The sequence below is a fragment of the Ambystoma mexicanum genome, chromosome 4p (genome assembly GCF_040938575.1).
Source record: "Ambystoma mexicanum isolate Mex_15411 chromosome 4p, UKY_AmexF1_1, whole genome shotgun sequence".
NCBI lineage: Eukaryota > Metazoa > Chordata > Amphibia > Caudata > Ambystomatidae > Ambystoma > Ambystoma mexicanum.
Genome location: NC_090927.1, coordinates 1,076,963,254 through 1,076,975,863, shown reverse-complemented (window position 1 = coordinate 1,076,975,863; position 12,610 = coordinate 1,076,963,254).

The following is a 12,610-nucleotide window of genomic DNA, read 5'->3' as shown; positions in this document are numbered from 1 at the left end:
AGGGACCAGAGCATGGGCTGACATTTTTTTTTTCATCCAGTTCTACCTGCCCCTCCTCCTCCTTACCCTGCACTTCCACAGTCCCACCTCTCTGCCACCCTCCCTAGACCTACCCCCACTCACCCAGCCCCATCTTCTCTCCACAGGGACTCATTCAATCAGCCCTACCTCCCCTTTTAGCCTGCCCCGCCTCCTCCTTTACCCTGCACTTCCTCAGTCCCACCTCTCGCTTTCTTCCACTCTCCCTTTACCAAGGAACTCTTTTCATACCCACTGAACCTTTTAGAAGGAGAGTGGGCACCCACTATTGCGTTTATGTGCCGAAAGCAGGACTTGAACCCAGGCCCCCAGCGCTGTAAGGCAAGCACTTAACCTCTAGGCCACTGCAGTTAGCTGGTATTTGGTGGAGCGGGGAGCGGGGAGCGGGGAGCCAGATGTTCTATCCTCATTTTCTCCAGTGAACATATTTCACAATGCAAATGGGTATGCTCACAGGGGCGTGCAGAAGAAAGATATATACGCCCAAAAGCAGCTCTCATGAGCACAGCCATCAGTGGCTCAACTGCTAAGCGCTTGGTCTTGTGATGCTGGGGACCAGAGTTCTAATCCAATGTCTGGAACCTCCTGGGCATTTAAAAAATGTGTTTTTTTTTTTTTTATTGAAAATAGGTATGCATTGCCCTGCGCGATCAGCCAACAGTTAATGCCCCTTCAATACCTGCATTCCTACTAACAGTTGTGCCTTTGTTTTCTGCACTCTGGCCTTGGGAACACCCATACAAAAGCTTGTCTCTCTGTCCCCAACTGAGGGGAAAATACAAGGGGGAAAAAGTGTAATCTACGGGTCATGGTTGATACGATATTTGCACTGGGACTCAAACAGGACACCTTGTCGAGTCGCTGTGAGGTGACCACCGGCCCCTGCATAGCAAGCCAACCTGTATCAGCATCTCACCAGCACTGAATGTGTCGCCTGCAGGCAACACATAGGAGGCTGCAGGAGGTGCATTAACCCATTGGGCTGTCGACCCTCCTTCCTCAGAGAGCAAGAAACTGAATTTCAATGTTGCCTTCCTTTGGCACATTAGATCTGTCTTTCAACCCAATTCAGAGGATGTTTTGCTTCACGCAGAGATGATAATCATTGAGAGGTGTGAGCCACTAATAGCTAAGCAGGTCAGTTAAATCTTTGCCTTTCTCATTGGGGTGTATTGATATGCACAGGGCAGTCTCCTGTCCTAGGTTACTGCATGCCTTCTTATTGCTGCTTGTTCATGATTTTTAAATGTAAACACTCTGTTCTCAAAAGTGAAAGATTTGAAAGACTCTTGCTGCAGCGAGCCTTTCCCACACTTTGCCCTGGGGGTGAGAGCAGAGGCAGGGTAGGGCTTGAGGGGCAAGGCCCACCCAAATTCTGCAAATACCCAATCAGCAGCGCTGTGTGGTCATTTACAGATATTTTTGTCAGTGCAGTGGGCCCAACTACATTAGCTTCGGCCCCCATTTGGTAGGCAATACTGGCTACGCCTCTGGTGCCTCCCAGCTGAACAACCCAATCACCCCTTTGGCCCTTCTTACTCGTCTCACAGCTCAACCCATAAGTGAAGAGTGCATCTTTTGTTGGTAGATTTCCTTCATGAGGCTTAGCTCGGCCTGCATTCCTTTTCAAAGGGCCATAGAAGAGAGCAAAAAAGGAGAAGGCATAATAGAGCGGGAAGTCGGTCGAAGACGAGGGGTCAGGGGGGTTGGCAGTAAAAGAAACAGGGCCTGGCCTGGCAGAGAGTTAGAAGTTAGGGAACACAACAATGAGCGAGGGACAAGGAAAGATGTCTCAGGCATGCAGCTCTCTGAGTCTTCCCCACTGTACCTGCAGAAAGAGACGTCCTATTCCTAGCTCTCTCCCGGATGGACACATTTGCCTGGAGAGCCCAGAACTAATGTCACTTAGGCAGAGAGGTTAAAGAGAGGGCAGCTGAGCAGGCACACCCCTTCATTTTAATATGCTCCCGGGGTGGCTTCTGGGAGGAAAAAGGCATCAATATTCCACCAAGATCATCTTCACCTAGGCCACCATCACTAAGGTTTCAAAAACAGGCTGTGACACTTTCTGGGGCCTAGGTGGCCAGGCCTACGTGGAAGAGCACAGATCCTAACCCTAAGTTGTGTGGGTGGCTGCACCAGAGGGGCTGCATAGGACATAGGGCTGTGGTTGCGTTGGGGAGCGTTGGGGACGCGTGGAGGACGCAGGGCGCAGACCTCTGCCCGTTTCCCTCCAGGATTTACCCCTGGTTGTCAGTGGTGGAGCCAGACACCCCAACATTGAGGAAGTTAAAGGCAGAAAGCAGCCCTCTCACCCCCAGGGGAAAGAGTGGGAAAGGCTTGTTATATCAAGAGTCTTTCAAAGCTTTCACTTTTGAGAGCAGAGTGTTTACATTTAAGAATCATGACCAAGCAGCAATAAGAAAACAAACAGTAGCACAGGACAGAAGACTCACCTGCACATATCAATACACTTCAATGACAAAGGCAAAGATTTAACTGACCTGCTTAGCTTTTAGTGGCTCACAACTCACAATGATTATCAGCTCTCCGTGAAGCAACACATGCTCTGAATTGGGGTGAAAGATAGATCTAATGTGCCAAAGGAAGGCAACATGGAAATTCAGTTTCCTGCTCTCTGAGGAAGGAGGGTCGACAGCCCAATGGGTTAATGGACCTACTGCAGCCTCCTATGTGTAACCAGCAGGCGACACGTTCAGCTGCTGGTGAGATGCTGATACAGGTTGGCTTGCTATGCAGGGGCCGGTGGTCGCCTCACAGCGCCTCGAGAAGGTGTCCTGTTTGAGTCCCAGTGCAATTATCAAATACACCATGACCTGTAGATTACACTTTTACCCCTGCTTTTTTTCCAGTCTGTTGGGGCCAGAGGGACAAGCTTTTGTATGGGTGTTACGAAGGCCAGAGTGCAGGAAAAAAAGGCACAACTGTTAGTAGGAATGCAGGTATTGAAGGGGCATTAATTGTTGGCTGATCGCGCCTGCAATGCATACCCATTTTCAATAAAAAAACTTTTGACCATTTTTTTAAAAAACATGCCCAGAGATTCCAGACATTGGATTAGAACTCAGGCCCCCAGCATTCCAAGACCAAGCACTTACCTGCTTGAGCCTCTGGTGGCTGTTTTTCTGAGAGCACCTTTTGGGCGTATTTATCATTCTTCTGCATGGTCCTGTGAGCATACCCATTTGCATTGTGAAACATGTTCACTGAAGAAAATGTGGACAGAACATCTGGCCCCCCGCTCCACCAAATACCAGCTAACTGCAGTGGCCTAGAGGTTAAGTGCTTGCGTTACAGCGCTGGGGGTCTGGGTTCGAATCCTGCTTTCGGCACATAAACGGAATAGTGGGTGCCAGCACTCCTTCTAAAAGGTTCAGTGGGTATGAAAAGAGTTCACTGGTAGACGGTGGAAGAAAGCAGAAGGTTCAGTGGGTATGAAAAGAGTTCACTGGTAGAGGGTGGAAGAAAGCAGAGAGGCGGGACTGTGGAAGTGCAGTGTGAAGGAGGAGGCAGGGCTGGATGAACGGGTCTTTGTGGAGAGGAGGTGGGGCTGAGTGAGTGGGGGTAGGTAGGCCTGGGGATGTAGGATAAAGGGGGGGCCCTAGTGATAGTGTGATGGTGGAGGAGGGCCCTGCATTATAGAGGGGGGTGTGTAGGAGGGCCCTAATGTGGGGGAAAGGGTGCATTGAGAAGGAAAAAGGGACCAGAGCATGGGCTGACATTTTTTTTTTCATCCAGTTCTACCTGCCCCTCCTCCTCCTTACCCTGCACTTCCACAGTCCCACCTCTCTGCCACCCTCCCTAGACCTACCCCCACTCACCCAGCCCCATCTTCTCTCCACAGGGACTCATTCATTCAGCCCTACCTCCCCTTTTAGCCTGCCCCGCCTCCTCCTTTACCCTGCACTTCCTCAGTCCCACCTCTCGCTTTCTTCCACTCTCCCTTTACCAAGGAACTCTTTTCATACCCACTGAACCTTTTAGAAGGAGAGTGGGCACCCACTATTGCGTTTATGTGCCGAAAGCAGGACTTGAACCCAGGCCCCCAGCGCTGTAAGGCAAGCACTTAACCTCTAGGCCACTGCAGTTAGCTGGTATTTGGTGGAGCGGGGAGCGGGGAGCGGGGAGCGGGGAGCCAGATGTTCTATCCTCATTTTCTCCAGTGAACATATTTCACAATGCAAATGGGTATGCTCACAGGGGCGTGCAGAAGAAAGATATATACGCCCAAAAGCAGCTCTCATGAGCACAGCCATCAGTGGCTCAACTGCTAAGCGCTTGGTCTTGTGATGCTCGGGACCAGAGTTCTAATCCAATGTCTGGAACCTCCTGGGCATTTAAAAGATGTGTTTTTTTTTTTTTAATTGAAAATGGGTATGCATTGCCCTGCGCGATCAGCCAACAGTTAATGCCCCTTCAATACCTGCATTCCTACTAACAGTTGTGCCTTTGTTTTCTGCACTCTGGCCTTGGGAACACCCATACAAAAGCTTGTCTCTCTGGCCCCAACTGAGGGGAAAATACAAGGGGGAAAAAGTGTAATCTACGGGTCATGGTTGATACGATATTTGCACTGGGACTCAAACAGGACACCTTGTCGAGTCGCTGTGAGGTGACCACCGGCCCCTGCATAGCAAGCCAACCTGTATCAGCATCTCACCAGCACTGAAAGTGTCGCCTGCAGGCAACACATAGGAGGCTGCAGGATGTGCATTAACCCATTGGGCTGTTGACCCTCCTTCCTCAGAGAGCAAGAAACTGAATTTCAATGTTGCCTTCCTTTGGCACATTAGATCTGTCTTTCAACCCAATTCAGAGGATGTTTTGCTTCACGCAGAGATGATAATCATTGAGAGGTGTGAGCCACTAATAGCTAAGCAGGTCAGTTAAATCTTTGCCTTTCTCATTGGGGTGTATTGATATGCACAGGGCAGTCTCCTGTCCTAGGTTACTGCATGCCTTCTTATTGCTGCTTGTTCATGATTTTTAAATGTAAACACTCTGTTCTCAAAAGTGAAAGATTTGAAAGACTCTTGCTGCAGCGAGCCTTTCCCACACTTTGCCCTGGGGGTGAGAGCAGAGGCAGGGTAGGGCTTGAGGGGCAAGGCCCACCCAAATTCTGCAAATACCCAATCAGCAGCGCTGTGTGGTCATTTACAGATATTTTTGTCAGTGCAGTGGGCCCAACTACATTAGCTTCGGCCCCCATTTGGTAGGCAATACTGGCTACGCCTCTGGTGCCTCCCAGCTGAACAACCCAATCACCCCTTCGGCCCTTCTTACTCGTCTCACAGCTCAACCCATAAGTGAAGAGTGCATCTTTTGTTGGTAGATTTCCTTCATGAGGCTTAGCTCGGCCTGCATTCCTTTTCAAAGGGCCATAGAAGAGAGCAAAAAAGGAGAAGGCATAATAGAGCGGGAAGTCGGTCGAAGACGAGGGGTCAGGGGGGTTGGCAGTAAAAGAAACAGGGCCTGGCCTGGCAGAGAGTTAGAAGTTAGGGAACACAACAATGAGCGAGGGACAAGGAAAGATGTCTCAGGCATGCAGCTCTCTGAGTCTTCCCCACTGTACCTGCAGAAAGAGACGTCCTATTCCTAGCTCTCTCCCGGATGGACACATTTGCCTGGAGAGCCCAGAACTAATGTCACTTAGGCAGAGAGGTTAAAGAGAGGGCAGCTGAGCAGGCACACCCCTTCATTTTAATATGCTCCCGGGGTGGCTTCTGGGAGGAAAAAGGCATCAATATTCCACCAAGATCATCTTCACCTAGGCCACCATCACTAAGGTTTCAAAAACAGGCTGTGACACTTTCTGGGGCCTAGGTGGCCAGGCCTACGTGGAAGAGCACAGATCCTAACCCTAAGTTGTGTGGGTGGCTGCACCAGAGGGGCTGCATAGGACATAGGGCTGTGCCCGTAAGGGCTGTGGTCGCGTTTGGGACGCGTTAGGGACGCGTGGAGGACGCAGGGCGCAGACCTCTGCCCGTTTCCCTCCAGGATTTACCCCTGGTTGTCAGTGGTGGAGCCAGACACCCCAACATTGAGGAAGTTAAAGGCAGAAAGCAGCCCTCTCACCCCCAGGGCAAAGAGTGGGAAAGGCTTGTTATATCAAGAGTCTTTCAAAGCTTTCACTTTTGAGAGCAGAGTGTTTACATTTAAGAATCATGACCAAGCAGCAATAAGAAAACAAACAGTAGCACAGGACAGAAGACTCACCTGCACATATCAATACACTTCAATGACAAAGGCAAAGATTTAACTGACCTGCTTAGCTTTTAGTGGCTCACAACTCACAATGATTATCAGCTCTCCGTGAAGCAACACATGCTCTGAATTGGGGTGAAAGATAGATCTAATGTGCCAAAGGAAGGCAACATGGAAATTCAGTTTCCTGCTCTCTGAGGAAGGAGGGTCGACAGCCCAATGGGTTAATGCACCTACTGCAGCCTCCTATGTGTAACCTGCAGGCGACACGTTCAGCTGCTGGTGAGATGCTGATACAGGTTGGCTTGCTATGCAGGGGCCGGTGGTCGCCTCACAGCGCCTCGAGAAGGTGTCCTGTTTGAGTCCCAGTGCAATTATCAAATACACCATGACCTGTAGATTACACTTTTACCCCTGCTTTTTTTCCAGTCTGTTGGGGCCAGAGGGACAAGCTTTTGTATGGGTGTTACGAAGGCCAGAGTGCAGGAAAAAAAGGCACAACTGTTAGTAGGAATGCAGGTATTGAAGGGGCATTAATTGTTGGCTGATCGCGCCGGCAATGCATACCCATTTTCAATAAAAAAACTTTTTACCATTTTTTTAAAAAAACATGCCCAGAGATTCCAGACATTGGATTAGAACTCAGGCCCCCAGCATTCCAAGACCAAGCACTTACCTGCTTGAGCCTCTGGTGGCTGTTTTTCTGAGAGCACCTTTTGGGCGTATTTATCATTCTTCTGCATGGTCCTGTGAGCATACCCATTTGCATTGTGAAACATGTTCACTGAAGAAAATGTGGACAGAACATCTGGCCCCCCGCTCCACCAAATACCAGCTAACTGCAGTGGCCTAGAGGTTAAGTGCTTGCGTTACAGCGCTGGGGGTCTGGGTTTGAATCCTGCTTTCGGCACATAAACGGAATAATGGGTGCCAGCACTCCTTCTAAAAGGTTCAGTGGGTATGAAAAGAGTTCACTGGTAGAGGGTGGAAGAAAGCAGAGAGGCGGGACTGTGGAAGTGCAGTGTGAAGGAGGAGGCAGGGCTGGATGAACGGGTCTTTGTGGAGAGGAGGTGGGGCTGAGTGAGTGGGGGTAGGTAGGCCTGGGGATGTAGGATAAAGGGGGGGCCCTAGTGATAGTGTGATGGTGGAGGAGGGCCCTGCATTATAGAGGGGGGTGTGTAGGAGGGCCCTAATGTGGGGGAAAGGGTGCATTGAGAAGGAAAAAGGGACCAGAGCATGGGCTGACATTTTTTTTTTCATCCAGTTCTACCTGCCCCTCCTCCTCCTTACCCTGCACTTCCACAGTCCCACCTCTCTGCCACCCTCCCTAGACCTACCCCCACTCACCCAGCCCCATCTTCTCTCCACAGGGACTCATTCAATCAGCCCTACCTCCCCTTTTAGCCTGCCCCGCCTCCTCCTTTACCCTGCACTTCCTCAGTCCCACCTCTCGCTTTCTTCCACTCTCCCTTTACCAAGGAACTCTTTTCATACCCACTGAACCTTTTAGAAGGAGAGTGGGCACCCACTATTGCGTTTATGTGCCGAAAGCAGGACTTGAACCCAGGCCCCCAGCGCTGTAAGGCAAGCACTTAACCTCTAGGCCACTGCAGTTAGCTGGTATTTGGTGGAGCGGGGAGCGGGGAGCGGGGAGCCAGATGTTCTATCCTCATTTTCTCCAGTGAACATATTTCACAATGCAAATGGGTATGCTCACAGGGGCGTGCAGAAGAAAGATATATACGCCCAAAAGCAGCTCTCATGAGCACAGCCATCAGTGGCTCAACTGCTAAGCGCTTGGTCTTGTGATGCTGGGGACCAGAGTTCTAATCCAATGTCTGGAACCTCCTGGGCATTTAAAAAATGTGTTTTTTTTTTTTTAATTGAAAATAGGTATGCATTGCCCTGCGCGATCAGCCAACAGTTAATGCCCCTTCAATACCTGCATTCCTACTAACAGTTGTGCCTTTGTTTTCTGCACTCTGGCCTTGGGAACACCCATACAAAAGCTTGTCTCTCTGTCCCCAACTGAGGGGAAAATACAAGGGGAAAAAGTGTAATCTACGGGTCATGGTTGATACGATATTTGCACTGGGACTCAAACAGGACACCTTGTCGAGTCGCTGTGAGGTGACCACCGGCCCCTGCATAGCAAGCCAACCTGTATCAGCATCTCACCAGCACTGAATGTGTCGCCTGCAGGCAACACATAGGAGGCTGCAGGAGGTGCATTAACCCATTGGGCTGTCGACCCTCCTTCCTCAGAGAGCAAGAAACTGAATTTCAATGTTGCCTTCCTTTGGCACATTAGATCTGTCTTTCAACCCAATTCAGAGGATGTTTTGCTTCACGCAGAGATGATAATCATTGAGAGGTGTGAGCCACTAATAGCTAAGCAGGTCAGTTAAATCTTTGCCTTTCTCATTGGGGTGTATTGATATGCACAGGGCAGTCTCCTGTCCTAGGTTACTGCATGCCTTCTTATTGCTGCTTGTTCATGATTTTTAAATGTAAACACTCTGTTCTCAAAAGTGAAAGATTTGAAAGACTCTTGCTGCAGCGAGCCTTTCCCACACTTTGCCCTGGGGGTGAGAGCAGAGGCAGGGTAGGGCTTGAGGGGCAAGGCCCACCCAAATTCTGCAAATACCCAATCAGCAGCGCTGTGTGGTCATTTACAGATATTTTTGTCAGTGCAGTGGGCCCAACTACATTAGCTTCGGCCCCCATTTGGTAGGCAATACTGGCTACGCCTCTGGTGCCTCCCAGCTGAACAACCCAATCAACCCTTCGGCCCTTCTTACTCGTCTCACAGCTCAACCCATAAGTGAAGAGTGCATCTTTTGTTGGTAGATTTCCTTCATGAGGCTTAGCTCGGCCTGCATTCCTTTTCAAAGGGCCATAGAAGAGAGCAAAAAAGGAGAAGGCATAATAGAGCGGGAAGTCGGTCGAAGACGAGGGGTCAGGGGGGTTGGCAGTAAAAGACACAGGGCCTGGCCTGGCAGAGAGTTAGAAGTTAGGGAACACAACAATGAGCGAGGGACAAGGAAAGATGTCTCAGGCATGCAGCTCTCTGAGTCTTCCCCACTGTACCTGCAGAAAGAGACGTCCTATTCCTAGCTCTCTCCCGGATGGACACATTTGCCTGGAGAGCCCAGAACTAATGTCACTTAGGCAGAGAGGTTAAAGAGAGGGCAGCTGAGCAGGCACACCCCTTCATTTTAATATGCTCCCGGGGTGGCTTCTGGGAGGAAAAAGGCATCAATATTCCACCAAGATCATCTTCACCTAGGCCACCATCACTAAGGTTTCAAAAACAGGCTGTGACACTTTCTGGGGCCTAGGTGGCCAGGCCTACGTGGAAGAGCACAGATCCTAACCCTAAGTTGTGTGGGTGGCTGCACCAGAGGGGCTGCATAGGACATAGGGCTGTGCCCGTAAGGGCTGTGGTCGCGTTTGGGAGCGTTAGGGACGCGTGGAGGACGCAGGGCGCAGACCTCTGCCCGTTTCCCTCCAGGATTTACCCCTGGTTGTCAGTGGTGGAGCCAGACACCCCAACATTGAGGAAGTTAAAGGCAGAAAGCAGCCCTCTCACCCCCAGGGCAAAGAGTGGGAAAGGCTTGTTATATCAAGAGTCTTTCAAAGCTTTCACTTTTGAGAGCAGAGTGTTTACATTTAAGAATCATGACCAAGCAGCAATAAGAAAACAAACAGTAGCACAGGACAGAAGACTCACCTGCACATATCAATACACTTCAATGACAAAGGCAAAGATTTAACTGACCTGCTTAGCTTTCAGTGGCTCACAACTCACAATGATTATCAGCTCTCCGTGAAGCAACACATGCTCTGAATTGGGGTGAAAGATAGATCTAATGTGCCAAAGGAAGGCAACATGGAAATTCAGTTTCCTGCTCTCTGAGGAAGGAGGGTCGACAGCCCAATGGGTTAATGCACCTACTGCAGCCTCCTATGTGTAACCTGCAGGCGACACGTTCAGCTGCTGGTGAGATGCTGATACAGGTTGGCTTGCTATGCAGGGGCCGGTGGTCGCCTCACAGCGCCTCGAGAAGGTGTCCTGTTTGAGTCCCAGTGCAATTATCAAATACACCATGACCTGTAGATTACACTTTTACCCCTGCTTTTTTTCCAGTCTGTTGGGGCCAGAGGGACAAGCTTTTGTATGGGTGTTACGAAGGCCAGAGTGCAGGAAAAAAAGGCACAACTGTTAGTAGGAATGCAGGTATTGAAGGGGCATTAATTGTTGGCTGATCGCGCCGGCAATGCATACCCATTTTCAATAAAAAAACTTTTTACAATTTTTTTAAAAAACATGCCCAGAGATTCCAGACATTGGATTAGAACTCAGGCCCCCAGCATTCCAAGACCAAGCACTTACCTGCTTGAGCCTCTGGTGGCTGTTTTTCTGAGAGCACCTTTTGGGCGTATTTATCATTCTTCTGCATGGTCCTGTGAGCATACCCATTTGCATTGTGAAACATGTTCACTGAAGAAAATGTGGACAGAACATCTGGCCCTCCGCTCCACCAAATACCAGCTAACTGCAGTGGCCTAGAGGTTAAGTGCTTGCGTTACAGCGCTGGGGGTCTGGGTTCGAATCCTGCTTTCGGCACATAAACGGAATAGTGGGTGCCAGCACTCCTTCTAAAAGGTTCAGTGGGTATGAAAAGAGTTCACTGGTAGACGGTGGAAGAAAGCAGAAGGTTCAGTGGGTATGAAAAGAGTTCACTGGTAGAGGGTGGAAGAAAGCAGAGAGGCGGGACTGTGGAAGTGCAGTGTGAAGGAGGAGGCAGGGCTGGATGAACGGGTCTTTGTGGAGAGGAGGTGGGGCTGAGTGAGTGGGGGTAGGTAGGCCTGGGGATGTAGGATAAAGGGGGGGGGCCTAGTGATAGTGTGATGGTGGAGGAGGGCCCTGCATTATAGAGGGGGGTGTGTAGGAGGGCCCTAATGTGGGGGAAAGGGTGCATTGAGAAGGAAAAAGGGACCAGAGCATGGGCGGACATTTTTTTTTTCATCCAGTTCTACCTGCCCCTCCTCCTCCTTACCCTGCACTTCCACAGTCCCACCTCTCTGCCACCCTCCCTAGACCTACCCCCACTCACCCAGCCCCATCTTCTCTCCACAGGGACTCATTCATTCAGCCCTACCTCCCCTTTTAGCCTGCCCCGCCTCCTCCTTTACCCTGCACTTCCTCAGTCCCACCTCTCGCTTTCTTCCACTCTCCCTTTACCAAGGAACTCTTTTCATACCCACTGAACCTTTTAGAAGGAGAGTGGGCACCCACTATTGCGTTTATGTGCCGAAAGCAGGACTTGAACCCAGGCCCCCAGCGCTGTAAGGCAAGCACTTAACCTCTAGGCCACTGCAGTTAGCTGGTATTTGGTGGAGCGGGGAGCGGGGAGCGGGGAGCCAGATGTTCTATCCTCATTTTCTCCAGTGAACATATTTCACAATGCAAATGGGTATGCTTACAGGGGCGTGCAGAAGAAAGATATATACGCCCAAAAGCAGCTCTCATGAGCACAGCCATCAGTGGCTCAACTGCTAAGCGCTTGGTCTTGTGATGCTCGGGACCAGAGTTCTAATCCAATGTCTGGAACCTCCTGGGCATTTAAAAGATGTGTTTTTTTTTTTTTAATTGAAAATAGGTATGCATTGCCCTGCGCGATCAGCCAACAGTTAATGCCCCTTCAATACCTGCATTCCTACTAACAGTTGTGCCTTTGTTTTCTGCACTCTGGCCTTGGGAACACCCATACAAAAGCTTGTCTCTCTGGCCCCAACTGAGGGGAAAATACAAGGGGGAAAAAGTGTAATCTACGGGTCATGGTTGATACGATATTTGCACTGGGACTCAAACAGGACACCTTGTCGAGTCGCTGTGAGGTGACCACCGGCCCCTGCATAGCAAGCCAACCTGTATCAGCATCTCACCAGCACTGAAAGTGTCGCCTGCAGGCAACACATAGGAGGCTGCAGGAGGTGCATTAACCCATTGGGCTGTTGACCCTCCTTCCTCAGAGAGCAAGAAACTGAATTTCAATGTTGCCTTCCTTTGGCACATTAGATCTGTCTTTCAACCCAATTCAGAGGATGTTTTGCTTCACGCAGAGATGATAATCATTGAGAGGTGTGAGCCACTAATAGCTAAGCAGGTCAGTTAAATCTTTGCCTTTCTCATTGGGGTGTATTGATATGCACAGGGCAGTCTCCTGTCCTAGGTTACTGCATGCCTTCTTATTGCTGCTTGTTCATGATTTTTAAATGTAAACACTCTGTTCTCAAAAGTGAAAGATTTGAAAGACTCTTGCTGCAGCGAGCCTTTCCC